Here is a 21,277-nt window from a genome sequence, read left to right as displayed (position 1 = left end):
TGAACCGGGAACTCTGGGGTGGGACCCAGCGATCTGTTTTTGGGCCCTGCGTGTTCAAGTTTGAGAAGCACTGCCTCCAGGAATATGCAGCTGGGACGTAGAGGTTGTGCGGGATGCAGGACAGTTCTCGCACGTCTCAGAATCTGTAGCATCCTTGGCCAATGCGCCCCCAAGTCACGGCAGCAATGCCAGATGCCCCCACTAAGTTCCAGACATCCCCGCTGAGGACCACTGGACTGGATGGTCAATAGGATCCTCCTGGTTCGGGTTTACATCCTGAGATCCTTGGCCTTGGAGTGGGACTGGCTGAGAAGGGGGCAGGCAGTGAAGTGGGCAGGAGGCAGGGGGAAGCTGAGAAGCTGGCCAGGCTTTCTGGCTGAGTGATGCTGCTCATCCCAGCGGGGGTTGGCCGGGGGCCTGGCTTCTGCTCCAGCGGCTAGAAGTGCTGGGTGGAGGGAGGCACAGATTTCAAGGAGCTTTTCAAACTGCAGCTGGACGCACTTGGCTGTGGAAATAAGCCTGGTCTCAGCTCACTGCGTGGTGCTAGGGCCGCAGACATTTCTCCTCTAAGCAGCTGTGACCATCTGAGAGGCCAGGACGTTACTCAGGACACAGCCCAGCCCACTCCTGTCAAAGGAAGAAGAGATGCAGCCTGCCCGGGTCTGGATCCTATGGCTGCAAAGCCCTGTTCTAGAACCCTGAGAAAGCCCTCAGGCCCCCGAGAAGAGTGCCTGACCTGAGCCACCCCTAACCCCCGTGGGCTTCCCCGAGCTGCCCCCATCCCTGCCCTCACCAATGGTCAGCCTCTATCTCTGTCTGCCCATCAGCCCAGGAGGGGCTGTAACCCATGAACTGCTCAACTTGTTTCAGTCCAGCATGGTCTGGCAAGTGGGGGCAGCCAGGCCAGCGGCCCAACCCCCTTTCATTGTGGCTTGGGGGTCTGCCCCATGATCTATACACACAGGAGTTAGAAAAACAAAGATTGGTGGCTGTATTGGCAGAGATGGTCAGTGTTGACCAAAATCCGTATTCCCTTGTCCCAGGGCACATAGCTAGACTCTGTGTCCCACCTCCCTTGCTCTCAGGGGTGGCCATGTGACAGTTCAGGCAATGAGACATGAGCAGAAGCAACATGTACCAATTCGGAGCCAAGGCTTTCAAGAGCAGCTGTACCTCCTCCACATTCTCACTTTTCTTTCTGCCAGTTGGACACAGATGACAAGGACCTAAATAATGGTGGGGCCTTAAGATGGAAGCAGTCAGGATCCCCAAATCACAGTGGAGGAAAGCCACAAACAGACCAGGAACATTCATCTCAGACTTCCGTGTTTGCATCTCAGACTTCTACTGGGTCCGCACCATTATGCAGTTTGTGGCCCATCTGTTACCACAGCCTACACGAGCGAACACACTCCATGACACCAGCCTGGAGTGACCCTCAGGACGTATCTGCTGCAGCTGGCATGGGGTGGCATCTGCCAGGGCCTTTCCCTTCCAGTGGAGCATGAATCTCCAACACTGAGCCCACCTCCCACTTGGGTAAACTGAGGTAGACCATTGGAGGTATCTCAGCATCCACGTATGCGTCCATCAGATGCCCACGGGTGCCCACAATATGCCAAGCCAGTGCTAGGCTCCGAGGTCACTGGGTAAATTCCTACCTGGGTGCCGAGGGGACAGACAGTAATGATACACCTCGGGAAAGGCGGTCCCGGAGGCATGCACACCTGGAAGAAGAGCCCAGATGGAGAAGGGATTGGTCCTGTCTGGGAGGCTGGAGAGAGTGTCCCAGGAGTGGCATGTAACTAACTGGGGTTGCCTTGAAGAGATCAGGAGGGGGTTGTCAAGAAAGCAAGAGAAGAGGAGAGAAATTCCAAGAATGGGGAACAGGCAAGCGGTATGAAAGGTGGCCCGAGTATCGTGGAGACGGTATCATGATGTCACGCTAGAGACGGGGCTGGTGGGGGGTCGGGGAGGCGTCTCCTGGGCCCAGATCATGGAGGGCGTTGAACGCCGAGTCCAGCATGAGCCTTGCAAGGTTCTGGGGAATGGAACAACGCCATCCTCTCCATCCTCATCCCAGAGCTACCCCTCGCGAAATATTTCCTGTGCTATGTGTGGGGAGCTGTGTGCCCTATGAGCCACATCGCGCTTAATCCCCACAGAGCCCACGAGGCAGTTGTCTCTGATCCCATCTTGCAGATGACAACAGTGAGGCTCCCAGAGGTCAGGAACTTGCCCAACTCCACCCGGCAGTGGGACTGGGACTTGAACGCACTAGGATATAAGCTTCACACTTTGTTTAGGTTACTGCTGTAGCACATAGTAGGCCCACAAAGATTTGTTGAGTGAATGAATGAATCTATCTGATTCCAGGACCCTGTGACACTCATCAGACTTTTTCTTCAGAAAGATGCCCCTGGCATTAGCAGGGTGGAAAATGGAGGTGGCAAGGCCAGTGAGAAGGGTCGGCAGCGCTCCAGGAGAGTCTGGACCAGGACGGGGGAAGAGGAGACGGAAGGGACGTAAAAGAATTGAAGTGGGCCTACTTTGTTGACCAATTAGATACGAAGAGCTAACAGTTATTGAGCAATTACTATGTGCCAGGCACTGTCCTGAGCACTTGACCTGTATTAACTCCTATCTCTTCCCCGTGGGCCCAGGAAGCATTACGTACTCTCTTACCTCCATTTCACAGGTGAGTAAACTGAGGCACAGAGAGGTGAAAGGTCACAGATCTAGTAAACGAGGGACTTGGGACTCAAAGCCAGCCACCCCGTGGTCAGAGCTCTGGGCAGAGATGGGGCAAGAGCGGCTCCCCGGCTTCCGGTGTGGCTACTGAGGGGTGTGGGGCCTTGGCTTCCCCTGCTGGCCTAAAATTCAGACAGGCCAGGCCCCAAGCCAGGGGACTGCCTGAGCTCCTGGCCTGGCCAGCATTCTGGGTGGCCGTGTCTCTCTGCAGGCCCCGAGGTGACTGTGAGGGAAGCTGTGTGTGGGATAGAGATGACTCCACCCAGCCCTGCGCCCCAGCATGATAGGTGCTCTGGGTCACTGAGGATGCTGAGGCCTGGCACAAGGCTCTGCAGAGCTGGGGACTCGGCTGGCGGGGCCAGCTCCACCTCCCACCTTCTCAATATTGCAAACGAGGGACCAGCCCCCGCTCGAAGCCCCTTCGAGTGCCTGACCTGCACCCCTGCCGGGTAGGGGCTGTGCTGCCTGAGCTGGGAGCCAGGATGTGGGGGCTCACAGGGCCCAGCGCACGAGGAAGGGAAGGGCTGCGAGCAAGGGGCAGAGGAAGGACGAGGTCCAGCTCGGAGCCCATCCTGTGAGCAGAGACCCACAGCCACCACATGGCCCCCAGCAGGAAAGGAAACAGGAGGCTTCCCAAAATAGAGCAGGAGCGTGCGGCTGGGCTGCATTTCCCTGCTCCCACCATCTGGCCCGGCCGGCCGGAAGAGAGGCGGGGGGAGGGCAGAGCCCGAGTGTGGATGGGCTCAGCTGCCTGTCAGCCTGAGCCAAGCAGGCGCCCCCCATTCGCCCAGCACCCCTCACTGCCAGCTTTCTGTTCATCTTCTGTGGACTCTTACGGCACCGTGCTAAGGCAAGGTTCTTGTCATTGGAAAAATGAGGAAGCGGAGGCTCAGAGAGGTGAAGTGACTCGTCCAAGGCCACACAGCTGGCAAGTGACAGAGCTGGGTGGGCCTGAGCATCCCCACTGCCTTGAGGCCGGACAGCAAGGCCTGCGGCCCGTACACCCTGGAACCTGCTCTTCGTCTCCTGTGTTTTGGCCAAATCTAACCTTAGACTGGCTCCCCCTGAAAGCCAAGTTTGTGACCCACCAGTGAGCCCAGGGCGCAGCGATCCGCGCCTCCCCCGCCCTGTGGCTGCCTGCAGGGGCCCCGGCAGTAGGAAGCCCGGTAGGGGACAGCGGTTTGGATCCTCTGTGCAGGCCCTGCTGGGGTTGTGCCTGGGAGGGAGGAGGGGACCCCAACACAAACCTTGCAGACTCCATAGGCCCATCTTCCACCCCCAAATCCAGGACCCGGCTCGGCCCTCTCCCGCCTGCTCCCACCGTCACCCACACACCTGCCCGCACCGGCTTTACGACTCGAGGCCCTTCAGCACCTGCTCCTCTCAGCTGCCTGGAGCGAGCGGACGCAGGGGGCGATTCCTCCCCACTTTACCCAAGAGGATGGTGAGGCTCTGAGAGGCGAAGGGACAGCTCTGAGGTGAGGCAGCCAGTCACTACTTCAGCCTGTGGCTTTCATTCAGTCACTCAACAAATATTTGTTGGGTGCCCGGTGTGCCCAGGAATATAGATGGGGGCCATGCGTGCATGGAATTCAGTCTCTGGACTCCCGCTCCAGTGCTCTTTCCTCTCCCCAGGCTTCCTGCCTGCACCTGTCTAGGAGGGGTGGCTTCATCCCCGATGGGGAGCCTGGGTGCCAGTGCCGGACCCAGGAGGCTGCATGGTGGGGGTGGGGGTGTTGGGGCTGGGTGTTACCCCCAAGGCCGCCCTGCCGGGACACTCAGCCCAGAGGAAGTACCAGCGGCACCTAAGGCTGGGGGTGCCCTTGGTGTCCTGTGAGCAGACCTGGGGCCAGTCTGGACACACAGCAGCCTGGAGGTGCGCCGACAGCAGTGGCCTCAAGTCCTTCACCAAAGGAGGTGGGAGCAGGGAAGGAATAAAGGCGGAGGAGGAGGAAGACGGGAGGGGGCGAGAAGAGAAAAAGAAGGAAGAAAGAGGGAGGAGAGAAATGGTGAGACTCTAAGAAAAGGAGGGCAGAGGGGAGAGGAGACACTGTGGCCTCGGCCTGGCAGCCCAATTCTGAACCCCAAGACGCCCAAGTCTTTCTCCATTCTTCTCTCCAGAGCGGAGAGTGCAGGGCGTGTGGGGCCGCCCAGAGCCTCCTGGGACACAGCTGCAGAAGCAGTCCACATAGACGGGGCTCACCCAGGAGGGCTTCCTGGAGGAGGGGAGCCAAGACCTGGGTGATGGAGACAGGCAGGGAGGCTGTGGCTCAGGGCAGCCAGCCTTTGCAAGCACATACCCTGAGGCTGCGTCTCTACGGGGCTTCCCTTTCAACAAAGGTCTGGGTGAAGACCATCCCAGTTATGACCTTCTTCCTGGCTTCCAGGGCTCCAGAGAGGCTGGAAACAGGAGGAGCCGCTGGGCTCAGCACCAGCTCTCAAAGCAACAGCCACCATTTTCTGAAGACATACTGTGCCCCTGGTAAGCCCGTACCAGACTGTGTGGCATTTAGAAAATACTCAGGAGTTGTTAGCTGTTATTATTTATTATTGCTATTGCTGTCATCTTTGTTATTACCCACACAACACTAACTTGGTACCAGGCCTTGTGCTTGACAATGGAACTCAGAGAGGAATGGAACAGAGCCTTGAACTCCAGTTCCTAGTCAAATGCGTAGAGTAGGTGAAGGTCAGCAGGGAGTTCTTCACACTTTAGTATAAATTATTTTCATAAACTACTGTCCTTGAAAGAAGAAGGGGACTTTCCAGTGAGAAAATCAAGTCCTTAGGAGAAAGTGGTTCACACCACGCTGGCCTGAGGCTGGAGCATCAGGGGAATTCATCCATCCTGTTTTGTTTTGCTGGAATGGGGCTGGGGTTGCAGAATTGACCCCTGGGACAGAAACCAGGGAAACCAGTTTCCATGCAGATTCTTCCAGGGTCTCCTGGTTCTTGGCCCAAGGAAATTCCCTGCAGGAGGAGGGGGAGAAGCATCCGCTCGCTGGAAGCGCCTGAGAGGAGAAAGCCCAGCCTGCCAAATGCACATCATTGTTCTCACCACATCCCGGCCCGGACCTGCTTCAGCCAGACCTCTGCCCTGCCTGGACCGTGAACTTCAGAACGCTGGATTATCTTGATTCTGTTCACTCGGGAAGAGATTAGAGCTGTTTTGGGAAGTTGGCTGGACCTCCTGCTCTGTCCACCCCACCCCTCCCGCCCCAGTTACAGTTACAGGGCCGGGGGGCGGGGGGGCGGCTGGGCCACATCCACAGCCTGTGAGGAAGCTCAGCTCAGAGGGAGGCAGAGTGAGTCTGGGAACGTGGGTGAGGAGGGGGGAGGCTGGGGAGCCTGGTGACCCAGATCTCACCTCCCGTCCACTTCCCTCCATTCCAGAACCAGCAGGGGCTGGACGCCGACCACAGGCCAGCAGGAAACCAACAGGGGTCTCCTCGCTGTGAGCGAGGCGGGGACCCGGCTTCACGCACAGCCTGCAGCCCGCGTGGTCCCACCTGGACCGTGACCCCAAGCCCTTCCTCATGGGCTCTGGGTGTTAGTGCCTCCGGGCCAGCAGCCCTCCCATTTGACACAGGAGCAAACCGAGCCGCAGGACGGGGCAGACCTGACCAAAGCCACACACCGGGCTGGTGGCAGAGGTCATCTGACTCCAGGTTCTCAGGAAGTTCAGAATGAAGGAATGAATGAATAAAGGTATGAACATCCTGATGCATGTGCCCCCATAGCAATGACGGGGAAGCGAAGATCCCTTAAACAGCTCTTCTTAAAGAAACATCCCGGGACCCAGGACACTAGGGAGAGGGTCCCGCGCCTGCAGTGCCCACATCACGCCTGTACGTGAAGTGTGGGCATCGCCAGAACTTACTTTCCTGAGTCCTGGAACCACACTTTCTCCGGTTCTTCTAAGGAACTGTCGTGTCGCCTCTTCCATGATGGGAGTGATGAGGGAACACATCCCTTTACTTAGTTAACAAGTTTCTTGGGACCTATCATATGCTGGCCACGGAATTTTCACTGTAAACCATCCAGACAAAGTCACTTGTGGGGAGATAAGTAACCAACAAGCAAAGAGACAAATGATCAACAAGCAAAGGAATGCATGGGGACCAATTGCAACTCCCGTGTGATGGAAGCAAACGGTGGTAGGACACACTTGGTGGAGAAAAGGGCTGGGCGGGGGTCTACATTGCTTCTCCGAAGAGAGGGCATTCGGCTGAGCTCACAGAATGAGAGGGAACCAGCCTGGAGAAGGAAGCTCGAGGAAAAGGGCTTTTCCAGGGAGAGGAAACAGCAGATGCAAAGGCCCTGAGGTGAGCAAGAGCTCAGCATTGTTGCCAATGGAGGCCACCACCGGTGACGAGCTCTGTGGGAGAGCAAGGGGAAGCCCCAGTAAGCTCTGTGAGGTTGGCCAGGGCAGATCCCACAGCTGGGTCTTATTCCGACCAGGGTATGGAGCTTGGGTCTTACTCTGAAAGCAGTGGGGGGCCAGGAAGGGTAAAAGAGTTGATGGGATCCAATTAGGGTTGGAGACGATGGTCAGGATGAAAGGTGATATTACTGAAAGGTGGCAGTGTTGATCTGAAAGACACACACCGTTTGAAGAGAGCTGTAGGTGGTCGAGATGATGGCTCGCTGAAGAGGTCGATGACCATGAGAGAGGGAGGAATAAGAATGGCTCCCAGGATCCTGGCTTTACTGACCAACAGATGCCACATGATACGATTGGGGAGGAAGAAATGAAACACTTGGCTTTGGACAAGCTAAGTGAGAGATGCCGCTGGACACCCCTGGAGGTGTTAGGAGGCAGTTGGCTATTAACACGATGACAGTGACCGCAATGCTCATGTATGATCCATGTCTCTATTGTCCTGTTTGCCCCGGGCCTTCCACCAGGCTGTGCCCTTTGAGGGTAGCGACTGAGCCTGGTCTTCCTCCTAACCCTGTGCTCAGCCTTGAATCCGGTGCTGCGCTGGGGCCTGGCGGGCGAGGACACAGGGAGGACTCAATAAATATTTGTCACATGCACAACTGAATAAACAGAGGCCGCTGGGGGTGTAGATGGAGGTGGAACTCAAGGCCCCAGCAATGGTCCCTGCCTGAGGAACGGTCTGGGCTGGCGCCCTGGGGAACGCAGCCCCTGGCTTCTGGCTCTCCCATCTCTCTCTTTGTCTCCTTCCCTCTTGCCAGCTTCCTGCCAGGAAACACAGCCCCGGGCATAAATCATTAACTAGAATCGCCTCTTACAGTGGAGCTCCTCTTCATGCTCAAAACACTCTGCCTTCTGTTATCTCGAATGATCTTTGAAATCACCCTGGGAGCCGGCAGAGGCTGCGCAGCGCCCGAGCTGCTACCCACAGGAAACGGGGAGAAGCGTTCAAGACGATGCTGGCTGAACCAGGACCAGAGCCCCAGCCTCCTGTCACCCTCTTTCAAGAAGAATCTGGGAGTGTTCTGAAGGACACTACATTTAAAAGAGAAGCGCAGAGATACCCCTAAAAAGAAGGATTGTTAGTGGTGGCACTGCAGGCCTGTGACACCCGGCTGAAGGAGAGCGCAGGGCTGGGGCAAGCCCTGGGCACCCGGGCTGAGCGGGGAGCCTCTCTCCACACAGTCCTCCCCTGCCTTCAAACCAGATTCCGGGGGGAAGCCAGTGTCCCTCTACATTGTTCCACGTTCCACCACGTTCCACGATGTTCCCGGCTCACCTTCCACCTGACACCGCCACCAAGAGTTCCAGCAGAAGACTCCGTGGAGGAAGCTGGAAAGAACTCACTGGCCTGCCTTGGCCAACTCCCTTACTCTTACTGGGCCTCAGTTTCCCCATCTGACAAATGGGAAGTTGGATGAGATTTGATAGGTCCCTTCCAGCCTGGCCATTCTCTGGGTCTCTCTCCCATCTGTGAGCTTCTCCCGGGAGGATCCAAAGGCTGTGATCTGATGGCCACTACACCTGCCCAAGGCCACCCCTCTGGTGGCCTCGAGCAGAGGGGTCCCACAGGGGCCCCTGGTCATTTCCAAGCAGCCTGTGCTCAGGCCAGCAGACACACGCCACCTGCTTGGAGCAATTTCCCTCTGTTGGGCAAGGTTGTGACAGGAAAGGGACAGGACCTGACCTCTGCTTGGAAAACCAATTGTGCAACACGGTCCTGCGAAGGGGAGGCACGTGGCCGACGGGAAAGGCCGCCTGTGGGAGCCAGGGCCTTCCTTGAAATTAATATCTTGGCAAGACTCACAGAAAAACGTCCTTTTGGACGTCACTAACTCTGGGTCACTGCTAATTTATTCAGAGCCTGGCTGCAGGGTCGTGTCCCAGCAGCATCCCTGATACCCAGCCTGGCTGGGTCATCGTCACGTGCGCGTGGTGATGCGGGACCCTGCCCTCTGGCTTCTGCACGCTCAAACCCCTTGTCCGGACTCGGAGGTGGTGTGGGCCTTCAGTGCCTTCCCCGGAGCAAGCAAGTAACATATTTTCAGTAACAAAGAAAAGTCATTTTGTAGCAAGCCTAATACATAAAGCAGATAATGTTGTTTGGGGCTAGTAGGGGCAGAGGTGGAAGAGAGATTCTAAGGGCATACCTTTTTAAATAACATAATTCTGAAGGTCATGAAATATTTGCCTTGTTGTTTGGAATAAATGCACAATATTGGACCCCCACCACGTGCCAGGAACAGGGCTGGGAATTTTACACGTCTTCTCTCATTCTCACAGCATCTCTGCAGGGCAGATTTTTCAAAATTTTTCTTTCCTTGATTTAAGGCTATTCAAGTTTTCTATCTCTTCTTGAATCCATTTTTGCCATTTATGTCTTGGAAAGAATTTTTGGTATCTAAAATTTCAGATTACTGGCACCAAGTTGTTCACCACATTGCTTTCCTCGTTGACTATCTGTCGGATCTCTGGTTAGGGCCGCTCCTGCATTCCTGATTTGGGGAATGTGCGTTCTCGCTTCTTGTCGGTTTCACCAGCTTGCGGAACCCACCCCCGCTGCCCCGTCCCCACACAGAGCACTGAGAAGCTGGAATCCAAACCACATCTCCCTGCCCCCGACCAGGACCCTGATCCTGTGTGCTTTCCCCTCCCCCCTCGCATGCACTCCATTCCCCGAAGCGCCTGGGGCTCCTCCCTCCCTGCAGAGGGTCTGCTCAGAAACATCTGTGCCTCACCATGGGAAACAGCTCCCCAGCCCATCACCTCTTCTCTGCTTCTCTTCTCTCTTCTCCGTATCGCCGCCCAATACCCAGACAGATCCTGTTATCGTCTGTCTCCCCGACCAGGACGCACATTCACAAAGGCAAGGACCACATGTCCTCCACCAGGCTCATAGTCAGTGCTCAACAGATATTTCCGGATGAATGAAGAAACGAAACCTATGAAATTCTTTTTTCTTAAGAATGTGCTGTCATTCGAACTTGGCCTCCTGTTTCTCTCTACTTTATTCCAAGTAATTCAGTCCTTCCTGGAGCACCTTTATTCTAAGACCCATGAACCTACGCTCTCCTCCTGTTTGCCTTCTCAAGTCCCTTGAGGGCTTGGAGGGGAGGAGATAGGATCGCCGCCATGGAGAGATGGACCCCATGGGGCACAGGAGGTTGTAGGTGGACGCTGCGATGCCTGCTCCCATCTCCCTTCAAGGCTGAGGGACGGACCTGTCCCCTCTGTGGTCAGCCTTCTTTGGGGAGTGCCTCAGCTGAAGAGCACCTTGTCCCCAATGTCACGGCCCTTCCAGGGCAGCTGCACCCACAGGCTGACCGAGGAAGGGGAGAAAGGCCCACCCCTCAGCCCCCACTTGGGACCGCACTGCAGGCCACCCCATCCTCGGAGTGACCTGGCGGGGCGGTGGCCCAGCTCCGCCCCCCCACTCCAGCTTGCTTCCCTCCCCTCCCGCAGTGGAACCTGAGAGCACTCCCTAATTACGGCCCCACACACATCTCCTTCTCAGAGATGGTTCCTGGGGGACCTGACCTACAACAGGATGAAGGACTTCCAGATCCTCCGGCAATTCCGTGGCCCAGGACCAGACCAGAGCCCAGGACCCCCAGCTCGGAGAGCTCAGGCTACCACGTGCCAGGTCCAGGCCTGATCACTGGGGACTCATGTGTGCATCTCTATTCCCTCCCTGATGCGGGAGTCAGACACACACCCGCGCGCCCACACACACACACACACACCCCAATAAAGAGAGCCGATGGTTTAAAGTGGCAATAAGTTGTATGGAGAAGAGTTTAGAAACAGGGGGAAGTGGTCAAGGTCTCAGGGTGGAGAGGCAGCTTATATTGGTGGGCCCGGGAAGGCCTCTCTGAGGGAGATGAGGGTGCCGCCATGGTCCACACTTCTCCAGCTCTGGTCACGCCGGGTGGAGCTCAGGCTCTGTCACCCTGTGAATTAGGAAGGGGTCTGTTGGAGCCCCCTCAAGCCCACTGACGGTTCCGCTGTGCTCCAGGGAGCTGAACATGCCACCAAAGTTGACCAAAGCTTTCTAAGCAAATGGATGCTGGCTGCTCCACACCTTGGCCAAGACCCAACCATTGATCCTCTCCTTTGAGCTCCTTTCCAGGGAGAACACTTTGAACGGAGGTGGAAATAGGAAAGGAGATTGTGAAGGTGCCCCATCAGGGAGAGGAGCTAGGGTGGAGGACAGCCAGCCTGGCCTCCCTCAAAATCTTGCCCCAAACTGATTGTGGGCACAGACACCAAGGCTATTCCCGCCCCCAGCTGGGCATTCTGCCAAGACATCCCAGGAGAGGCTGGTGAGCAAAGCCTCCCTGGAGCTTAGCTTCGGGGCTGGCCTCCGGGACCTCGGAAGGCAAACTTCCCAGAGTAACAGCAGAAACAAATTCCTTCCTATGTAATACCCAGGGACCGTGGGGCCGTGCAAGGAGGAGTTGGCTAAAATTGGAAGGGTTATATATAATGTTGCATTGGGAGAAAGGAGTTTTTCTTTAACTAACAAGCATTGATCAAAAATGTCCCAATAAAAATAATGCAAAAAACTTGGCTACTGTAGCAGATGCCGTCCTCTCCTGCCTGCGTCCTATACACCCTGACTTGGAGCTTCCTCCAGCGAGCGACTTCGGTTCTCCGCCTGGTGGTTTCCTCCGGCCACAGGGAAAGCGTTTGTCCCGTGTTTGGGGCAGGTCAGAAATGCCAGCGAGTTAACGCCCTCTCAAAGCCAGTCTCAGCCAGGGATGCAGGGGACTGATGGATAAAGACCCTGCTTGCTCCCCCTCCTGGGGATCCACATGAAGGCATTTGCTACCTATCTCCCAGAGTCCGCAGGCAGATTGAGCCCAGCTGCCCACAGCAGGGACCTGCTTGTAGTGTAACCTGTGTTGGTTTCCTATCTTGCTTTCTCACCTCCTTACTCTTTCCTGGGATCACACCCCACCTCGACTGTACTCCAATCCTCATCTCAGGGTTCACTTCGTGGGGAAACTCAAGCAACCATATGGATGACCTTCCGTAAGGAGGCCGCGTGGTGGTGCCTGCGCTCAAATCCCGGCTTCACCCTCAATTATGTGGGTGACTTAAACTTCTGAGCCTCAATTTCTTTGCCTGTTAAATGGGCATGATAATAACTGTACCCACCTCAATAGTTTGTTGAGAGGATTGGATGAGATAATTCATGGAAAGCAATTTTCACAGTACCTAGTATTGGTAAAAATGCAAAAACTACTAGTTCTAATTAATAGATGGCCCAAATGACAGACAACTTGGAACTTGGGGGACAATATTTACAACAAACGACAAGCAAAGGATAGGACTATCCCTAATACACAAAAGACTCTTAAAATCATTGAGAAAAAGAGTAACCGAGCCTGCAGAATAGGAGATACATAGGTGATTCACCGAAGAATAAATGAAAGTACTCAATACGCATATTAAAAGATGTTCAAGGGGCTGGCCCCATGGCCGAGTGGTTAAGTCCGTGCGCTCCGCTGCAGGCGGCCCAGTGTTTCGTTGGTTCGAATCCTGGGCACGGACATGGCACTGTTCATCAAACCACGCTGAGGCAGCATCCCACATGCTACAACTAGAAGGGCCCAAAATGAAGAATATACAACTATGTACTGGGGGGCTTTGGGGAGAAAAAGGAAAAAATAAAATCTTAAAAAAAAAAAAAAAAAGATGTTCAACCCAACTTCACTAAGAAAGAAATATTATGGAAATCATAATAATTCAATCACAGAAAAATTGTCCAACTGGCAACATTCTTTAAAGATCACTAACATCCTATGATGATGAGGGTGCAGAAAAAACAGGCAGCTGATGAAAACACAAATTGCTCCAATTTTTCTGCAGGGTATTTGGGTAGTTGTCATTCAAATTTCAAATTCACAAACCACTTGTAGGAATTTCTCCTGTAGAAATTCCACACTTGTGCAACAGGGTGAGAAAATTCATTACCACATGTGGAAAGAAAAAAATTTAAAAAACCCAAATGATGCCCAGTAGGGGAATAAATGAAGAAATTATGTTATATCAAATAACAGAATTCTAGGCAGCCATTAAAAAGAACGAGAGATTTACACATGCTGTGGAGATGAGACTTATTATGAGATAGAAAAAGAAATTGCACAGTTCTATAGACAGCAAGATTCTATTTCTGACTAAATAATACTTTTATATAGGCTTGTAAATGTTTGTAATTGCACAGATAAATCTGAAAATAACATACACCAAGTAGCAGTGGTTATTTCTGAGGCTCAAGACTGCAGGGATTTCTGTACACCTAAGGGACACATTTCTGAGATAATCAGAAGAATCTATGCCAATCTCCTGTCCCGTTTCTCTTGAGCTAGTGCAACACCTGCCAAGCAGTGCCCGCCCACCCAAGACCACAGGGGACAGGCCGTGTCACTCTAGACACCAACAAGAGGCCCGGCCCCTACAACGGTATCATTTTAAGTGAAGAAAGCTCATAAATTAGTACATGCCCCTAAGATGAGGATATAAAGCTATTAATATCAAGGAAAAAAAAGCTGGAAGAAGAAAAGAGAAAATACTAATAGGAGTGGTACATCGGGGACTTCTGTTTTGTTCTTTCTACTTTTTTATTCATTTTGTATCTCTCATTTTCTACCATGAGCAATTATCTCTTTTATAATTAGAAGCAGAGCATATGAATTTTCAGAGAGATGGCATCAGGTTGGGGTGGTCTCAACCTCCACGGCAGAGATTTACTGTTTAGGAGATAAAGTGAGAAGGTGCTAGATCTTAAGTTTGCGTGAGGGAAGCCATCTTAGGGAAAGGAAGCCATATTGTGCCTATGACCCTGACTAACTAGTCTCTGTGAACACATTCCAGTCTGCACATGGTCTACATGATTAAGCACCTGTCTCTTTTACAAAATACATGAGCTGCTAGTTCTATGACTCTTGCTTATGTGTATATCTCCCCGCTGTGATAAGACAACTTTGTTCTCTGAGTTCCCCAGGAACATGACGACCGCCAGACAGAAAAATTCAGCATTGGTACCCATCATGAAGGACAGAAGAAACAGAGCAGTCCAGGCCTGCTGTGAACTCCCTGTGTCTTGCAGGGGAAATCCCAGAGGGATATCCCCGTCTGAGTCTGGGCCCCGACTAACGAGAGACACAGTGCAGGACACTCTGGAATCTGTTGGGTGCACCTGTCTGGTCTGTTTGGGATCCCGTCTGGGTGTCTGTTCTCTTTGGGCTCCTGTCTGTGTGTGAGTGTCTGTGTGTTTGTGATCTGAAATGAGGGAGAACTCCACCTGTCCCCAAAAAAAGCCCTCTGGGCTGCCTCTTGGCTAAACGGGCTGACTTCCGCTATGAGCCCATGTCCCAGAAGATGGTTTTCTCTTGTAACACCACATGGCCACAATATTCTTTAGATGCCAGAGAGAAAATGGCCAAAATGGGACAATCTCAGCTTACCCAAACGGGTGTGTTTGCATATGCAATAAAAAAAGCTGTTATAAAATTAAACAACCAATTGGAAGCCTATTTTAATCCGCTGAGGCTTCTAAATGAAATCAGGAATACTTTAGTCCCTCTTTAAAAGAAAATAATTGAACTTGCTATCGAAACAAAACCAAATCTCCTCTCTCGCTGAGCTTTCCCACTTCAACTCCCCTGAAATGCCTGATCTAAAATTAAGCAAGTGAAAAATAAGTGAACTTCTGAGATAATTTGGAATTATAATGGTCATTCTGGGGAGCCTCTGTTTCAGATGAGTCCACCTTAAGGGGACACCCTTAAAAGAGAGAATTCAAAACTTCTCACGATGGAACTCAGTCTTTGGTTGATATGGAGTAACTTCGGAAAGACAAAAGGATTTCAAAAACAGCGGTAAAAAGGATCCTTACAGCAAAAAGAAAAGAATCCTTAGTAGATACTTTTGGCCATCTGAGCAGGTCCACCCGCCAGAAAAAATAGTTTGGACCCAACCATTCTTCTGAGTTTTGGACCTGAGACCTGATTACAATTTTGAAGATCTCTATTTGTGTCTATCTGTCTCTATACGTATTCGTCTGCCTCCAGATGATATAATTTCTAAAGGATCTCCATTTAATTGGCTTGGAATAAACACTTTTATAAGTTATTTCTAAATGTAATAGAAACTAGCCCAGACGTCTTTCAAGTTAACATGATATGATCTTGGGTAAATGAACGCTTGTTAGGTTTATTGGTTTAATTGAAACAAATATGTTTTCAGAGTTATCAACATTGGATATGTCGCAAACATGTTATCTCTGATCCAAAATTTGTCAGCAAAAAATAATAACTTAAAATAATAACAGTTTCTGTCTGATGTCTCATGAGGGTTTTGTAGGCAATCTAAATATAATTATCAGGAACAAGTAAACTAAATAGATGTGAAAAAGATAAAGGTTTTTGGAGGAACTTTTTAACACTAATTATGTGTTATGGCGTATGTACTTAAAGCAACTCAAATCATGGCTATCTGCTTTAATGTCACATTAAATTTTTGTGAGTAATCTAAACATAATTGTTGAAAACAAACAATTTAGATAAATAAAAATCGGTAAGAGTTTTTGGGTACAATAATTATATTTTATAGTCTGTATACTTGAAAAACAGCATCCAAAATCTTTTTTGGTAAGTTAAATAATAAAAATTTGTTGAGTATCTAGGTCATTTCCACCCATAAGATAAAATATTAAGAACTGATTACTAAGCATCGGTTTATCTGCCTTTGGTTTCTCATCTCCAAGAAACTGAACGATGCTTGAGTTTGTTGATAAACATGTTTTGTGCATGCTGAGAAATTTTCTCTGAGAAAGCACATATTTTTAGAAACTCTGTATACAAGGAAAGTAAAATGTATGTTCTCAGTAAAGAAGGTATACAGAATAGAGACATTTTTGTTTGTTTTGTTAAGAAAAATAAATTTGTCCTAAAGTACTAAGAAAGAGAAAGGGAAAGAAAGCATGGGACAAAACTGAATGCAAAAAGTAAATGACAGAATGTTTGTGGAAGTAAAACTCTGAGGAGTTTTATGCATGGTCAAGCTGGCTAAGATTGAAATAAATTTAAGTAAGCTGGTGCAAAATTAAAACTTGGTTTTCTCTCTTAAAGGGATAATTCTCTTAAACTTTTGGTCTGCTCTTGATAAAGAGGTTATAAAAAGTTTTTCTTTATTTTTGAGTAAATCTACCTAAAAGATAGAAAATCTATGTTTTGGGGCCAGCCTGGTGGCACAGCAGTTAAGTTCACACGTTCTGCTTCTCGGTGGCCCGGGGTTCACCAGTTCAGATCCCGGGTGCGGACATGGCACTGCTTGGCAAAAGCCATGCTGTGTTAGGTGTCCCACATATAAAGTAGAGAAAGATGGGCATGGATGTTAGCTCAGGACCAGTATTCCTCAGCAAAAAGAGGAGGATTGGCAGGAGTTAGCTCAGAGCTAATCTTCCTCACAAAAAAAAAGAAAGAAAATCTATTTTGTTAAAATAATTTCCTATGTTCAAAAGGACTGAGGTCTCTCTATTAAGATTTTTTGGACTGTTTTAACTCTCTGTTTGCCTTATTGTTTCTCTTGTCACCTTGATAGAACAAGTAACTAAGAATTATTTCCTATTTGACCAAGTGTTTTAAAACTTTTTGGCATTTTTGATGAACTTCTGCCAAAGTTAAAGTCTTTCTTTTGACTTAAAAAAAAAAAAGAAACTTTAAGAATTTTCAATCAGCCTTGGGACTTCTCAAAGAATTTGTTCTCTCTTTCCATAAAGAGGATGATATTAAACTAATTAGACTTATTTGATATGTTAAATTACATGGGAAGCATTACCAAATAAATGATAATAAGCTTTCTTAGGTTATATTGGGTGGGTAAATGTTATTAATATAAGTATTTAAAAAATTATATAACATTCCAAAAATTTTGATCTGTCCTGTTGTCAGTCATAATTCTAGTTTTTATCCCAAAGTGGTGTATGTTACAGAAATAGCCAAGTGTCTTTGTCAATTGCCATTTTTGAATGTTTTGTAATTTTCAGACAGTGGTCTTACACTGATGTTTTTGCAAATATGTTTCATCTTTAGAGAGATTCATGGAAAGGACTCTGACACTTGCTCTAGAATGCAGGTTTCTGATAAACTTTCAGATTATAAAACTGAGCTGGGTAAAAAATTACAGAACTATAATGGAGAAACTGATGGCCTCATGAAACTGCTAACAGAAGATCAAAAGTTGATATGATAGGACTGACTAAATTCATGAGGATTATTATAATATATGATATTTCATTTGAAATGTTGCTGATTTTTTACTGTTTTGGTTTTTTTCAAGTTTAAGGAAAACTTTTTCTCTTAAGCTAACTATGACTTATAACAATTTGGTAAACTAAACTTTTGTAAACAGAATTGAAACACTTACATTTCTCCCTACCTGATCCTTCCAGAATTTGGGAACTCTTAATGAATAAGTATTATTTTCATGGCAATACAGTTATTTGCATAAGTTCAATAAGAATCTGTTTTCCTTATAGCAGGACACACTGATTATATTACCAAGGCTTTGACTGGAATGTCATATTTAAGAGAAACATGCATAAACTCAGATATGACCATACAGCTTTGAGAAGCAAAGATTGGACTTTATTAAATAAAACCACTTGGAAAATTGGCCTGGTACCTTGCTTACAGGATTCTCAACCTTACCAGGTGAGTAAGGAAAGTCACTTCCCTGGCAGGTTGGGGAACCCCAGGATATTTTAAGGACCTACAGAAGAGAGAAATTCACCCAAATCTGTAGGTATTGCAGGCGGAGTCTGATAACAAGTCTTTAGTTTGGCTTTCTTGGCTTCAAGAGGCCTTTAAATTTCAACCTGAGATTCCTTGTAAAAAGTTCCAGCAAAGCAGATTTAAGAGAGCAAATATGATCAATTGCTATTCTTACTGTACTTATGTAAATAATTGGGCCACGTTTTTTTTTTTTTTAACTAGATCTATTTTTCAAACTAATAAGTCTTAATTTGGCTATCTTTGGTAAAAATGAGGGTGATTTTAGAGAGAAAAAAATTACGTTTAAATAGAAATGATAACACACATTTGTGGATGTTGGATTTTGGTTCTGATAATTGTCTTTGAGGTTTTTGCTTTCTTCCTGTAAACTGGACTGTACCTGAATTCTTCTAGTTTCCTCAAGTATCTGGTGCAGAGCTCCAAATTAATGTTTTCAATTTTTTTCTGTCCTTTTCATTTAGAATCATTGAAAACTAAAACCACCCTTTCTCTGAAGCCCTGAAAACTAAAATAGGATGACACTGATATAAAATCTTATTTGATATCGGAAACTAGAACTTAGACCTGACTCTGCAGTACAGGTCCTAGAAACTGCTTGGCTGGAAGAGGAATTAACTTTCTTTAATGAAGGATTAACGTAGACCCTAAACCAAATTAGTCAGGTATATCATAAAGTACAGATCACAATAGACAACAAGGGAAAGAAAATTGTCCAGTTGGTCAATGAATATAAACATACATGTGCAGGATTCATGGGTGGCATGACCTGCTTTTCCTCTGCTCTCTCAACTTTGCTATCTACCCTCCTTGGAACCATTGCCCTGGTATGTGCCATCATTTCCTTTTCTTCCTTTGTTGGAAATATAGAAAATGTTGCTGGTGTCTCCGACGATGTCAGTCCCCATCAAAACAATCAGGAGACTGAATAGTCTTAATAAAGGTCAGAACTAACCCTCAGTTCCAAGAAAGAGTGAGACAATTTAAAAGGCTTGCTTAGATCCACACTGCCAGTTTTAAGCTTCCAAATTCTTCCCCCTTTAGCAGGAAGTAGTCAGAAGATGTCAATGGCCTTATTCCCAAATACTTCATATGATTATGAAGTTACAACAGACAGTGGAGAAATTGTAACAGCTAGATCTTAAGTTAACATCAGGGAAGCCATCTTAGGGAAAGAAGCAAGATTGTAACTATGACCCTGACTGACTAGTCTGTGAACACATTCCAGCCTGCACTTTAGCCTAGATGATTAAGCACCTCTCACTTTTACAGATTACATGATCTGCTATTTCTACGACTCTAGTTTACATATATCTCCCAGCTATGATAAGATGATAATTTTGTTCTCTGAGTTCCCCAGGAACACGACAACCTCCAGAAAGAAAAATTCTGTGTTGGTACCCATCATGAAGGATAGCGGAAAGAGATAATGCGGCACCTTGAAGTTTGTCTCATCGGATAGTGGACATCCTAAACCCCTCCTTCTCTGCCCATTTCCCCTATAGAACTGCCTCCAGATTCTGTAGGATTTCAAGATGGTTCTTGAGGACACTAGTCCACTGTCTTCCGATACTGCTGGCTAATCGGATAAATTTTCCTTTCTCAGCCACCAGCTAGTTTGCAATTGATTGGCACCAGATTGCAACAAGTAGAATGAGCTCCTTTTTGCTCCACTACATTTTGGAAAAAGGCCTCTTTATACCAATGTGTGGACCAAACAGAGGATACATTAGGTGGGTCTAAAGCTTCTCTGAGTGCCTGCAGCTTTCTTTCTTTGGATAAAAGGCAAGGACTGTCACAGGCTACCAGGACCTCAACTCCCAGCCCCCATGAGATGGCACTGTGTCTCACAAAGCTTCAGTCTGGATTAGGTTTTTTGTTTTGTTTTTCAGAAGATTAGCCCTAAGCTAACATCTGCCACCAATCCTCCTCTTTTTGCTGAGGAAGACTGGCCTTGAGCTAACATCCATGCCCATCTTCCTCTACTTTATATGTGGGATGCCTGCCACAGCATGGCTTGCCGAGCGGTGCCCGGCCTGCACCCAGGATTGGAACCAGTGAACCCCAGGCCGCCGAAGCAGAATGTGCAAACTTGATGGCTGTGCCACCGGGCCGGCCCCTGGATTGGGTTTTGATGAAATAGAAACCATAAGCAACGTTACTTTGGCCAGATACAAACCACCCAGAACTAGTTCATGAGGTCTCCTCCCTGGCCCCTTACCCAGATTTAAGGGAAAACAGTTGGAAATATCCCTTCCCCAGAAATAACAATAACAACAAGTAGTACCAAAAGGCTTTCCCGATTCAACCCCAAATCACTCTTTCCCACTCAGGGTTGAGGTTGGGCCAGATAATTAAAGGAATGAAAGCTCCTTACCAGACCAGTTGACACTGGAGAATGGAACGGGCACAGGGCCAGCAGAAGAGCTGTCTGCGCTTATATTGGGAAAAACCTCACCTTCTCCATCACGAGTTTCATCCATTTCACGTAAGGTTTTGAGGCATCAGCTAGATGAGGTGTTTTGTCAACCCCGGTGAGTATCGTCTCAAGCAGGGAAAGAAAAACAAGTCTCCCCACCTCGAGAGGATGAGGTGATGAGAGATACGGCACCTCCCTGCCTGAGAGGGAGTAAAATCCACCTGCAGGCTGGGAAGAAGGGACGTTAGCAGGGGTGAGGCCAAGGAGTGGCTTAATGTACTGAGGCCCCATGCGGGTCAGGACAAGTCAGAGCAGCCTCTTGAGTTGACAGCCCCTGTCATCTGCCAAAGCTGCTGAGACAAGTTAGATGTGAACAAGGGACATCCAAACACCATCCATCATCTTCACCTCAGGCAGGACTGATGCACACGAAAGGCATCTCAATGCTGTCCTTGCCAGCCATGCTCCCTTCCCACCCAGACACACACCTGGCTTACCTGATAGCAGCTGCTGGCTTGGTGATGGCTCACTGGAGATGTCACATCCTCCCCTTTGGAGGTGATGCAAGAAGAGCCCCAAGATTGACAACCTAAGCCAGAGATCACACCAAATCCGACCACTGAGCTAGAAGCCCTCTGGGCATTGTAGGACCTGCCATACCCTTTACTTTCTTTTAAAAAACTACTTCTTACTCTTAATTTCGAAATACAGCTAAAGCCTCATCTATGCTTTCGCCTCTTCCCACTTTCATCTGAGGCAACCACCAAGACACACGCTCCCACGTATGTTAGTCTTTTACTTCCAGGATGCATATACATGTCAATAAATAGCGTATTCTATGATTTTGAGTATCTAAGTTTTACTGTA

General features: G+C 49.0%; 1 protein-coding gene and 1 long non-coding RNA gene across 9 annotated transcripts in view; one reads left to right on the top strand and one right to left on the bottom strand.

The window, feature by feature from the left end:
• Positions 1 to 1,894: 1,894 nt before the first annotated feature.
• Positions 1,895 to 6,280, top strand: LOC139040743 (uncharacterized). 2 transcript variants are annotated; one of them, XR_011495051.1, is made up of 5 exons: positions 1,895 to 2,698; positions 4,040 to 4,229; positions 5,139 to 5,233; positions 5,714 to 6,056; positions 6,145 to 6,280. It is a non-coding gene; the product is annotated as an uncharacterized lncRNA (long non-coding RNA). The 2 variants fall into 2 exon arrangements; XR_011495052.1 differs by having other exon boundaries at positions 5,681 to 6,056.
• Positions 5,561 to 21,277, bottom strand: part of ALKBH3 (alkB homolog 3, alpha-ketoglutarate dependent dioxygenase) — a 95,883-nt gene continuing 80,166 nt past the window's right edge. For 6 of the 7 annotated variants that reach the window (XM_014861241.3, XM_070487563.1, XM_044750517.2 and 3 more), the window contains one exon: positions 5,561 to 20,999. The gene's annotated coding sequence lies outside the window, so the exon portion shown is untranslated. The remainder of the gene's footprint in view (positions 21,000 to 21,277) is intronic. The other variant, XM_070487562.1, reaches the window with a different exon arrangement.

The sequence above is a fragment of the Equus asinus genome, chromosome 17, assembly GCF_041296235.1.
Source record: "Equus asinus isolate D_3611 breed Donkey chromosome 17, EquAss-T2T_v2, whole genome shotgun sequence".
NCBI lineage: Eukaryota > Metazoa > Chordata > Mammalia > Perissodactyla > Equidae > Equus > Equus asinus.
This window is presented reverse-complemented; position numbering and strand designations above follow the sequence as displayed.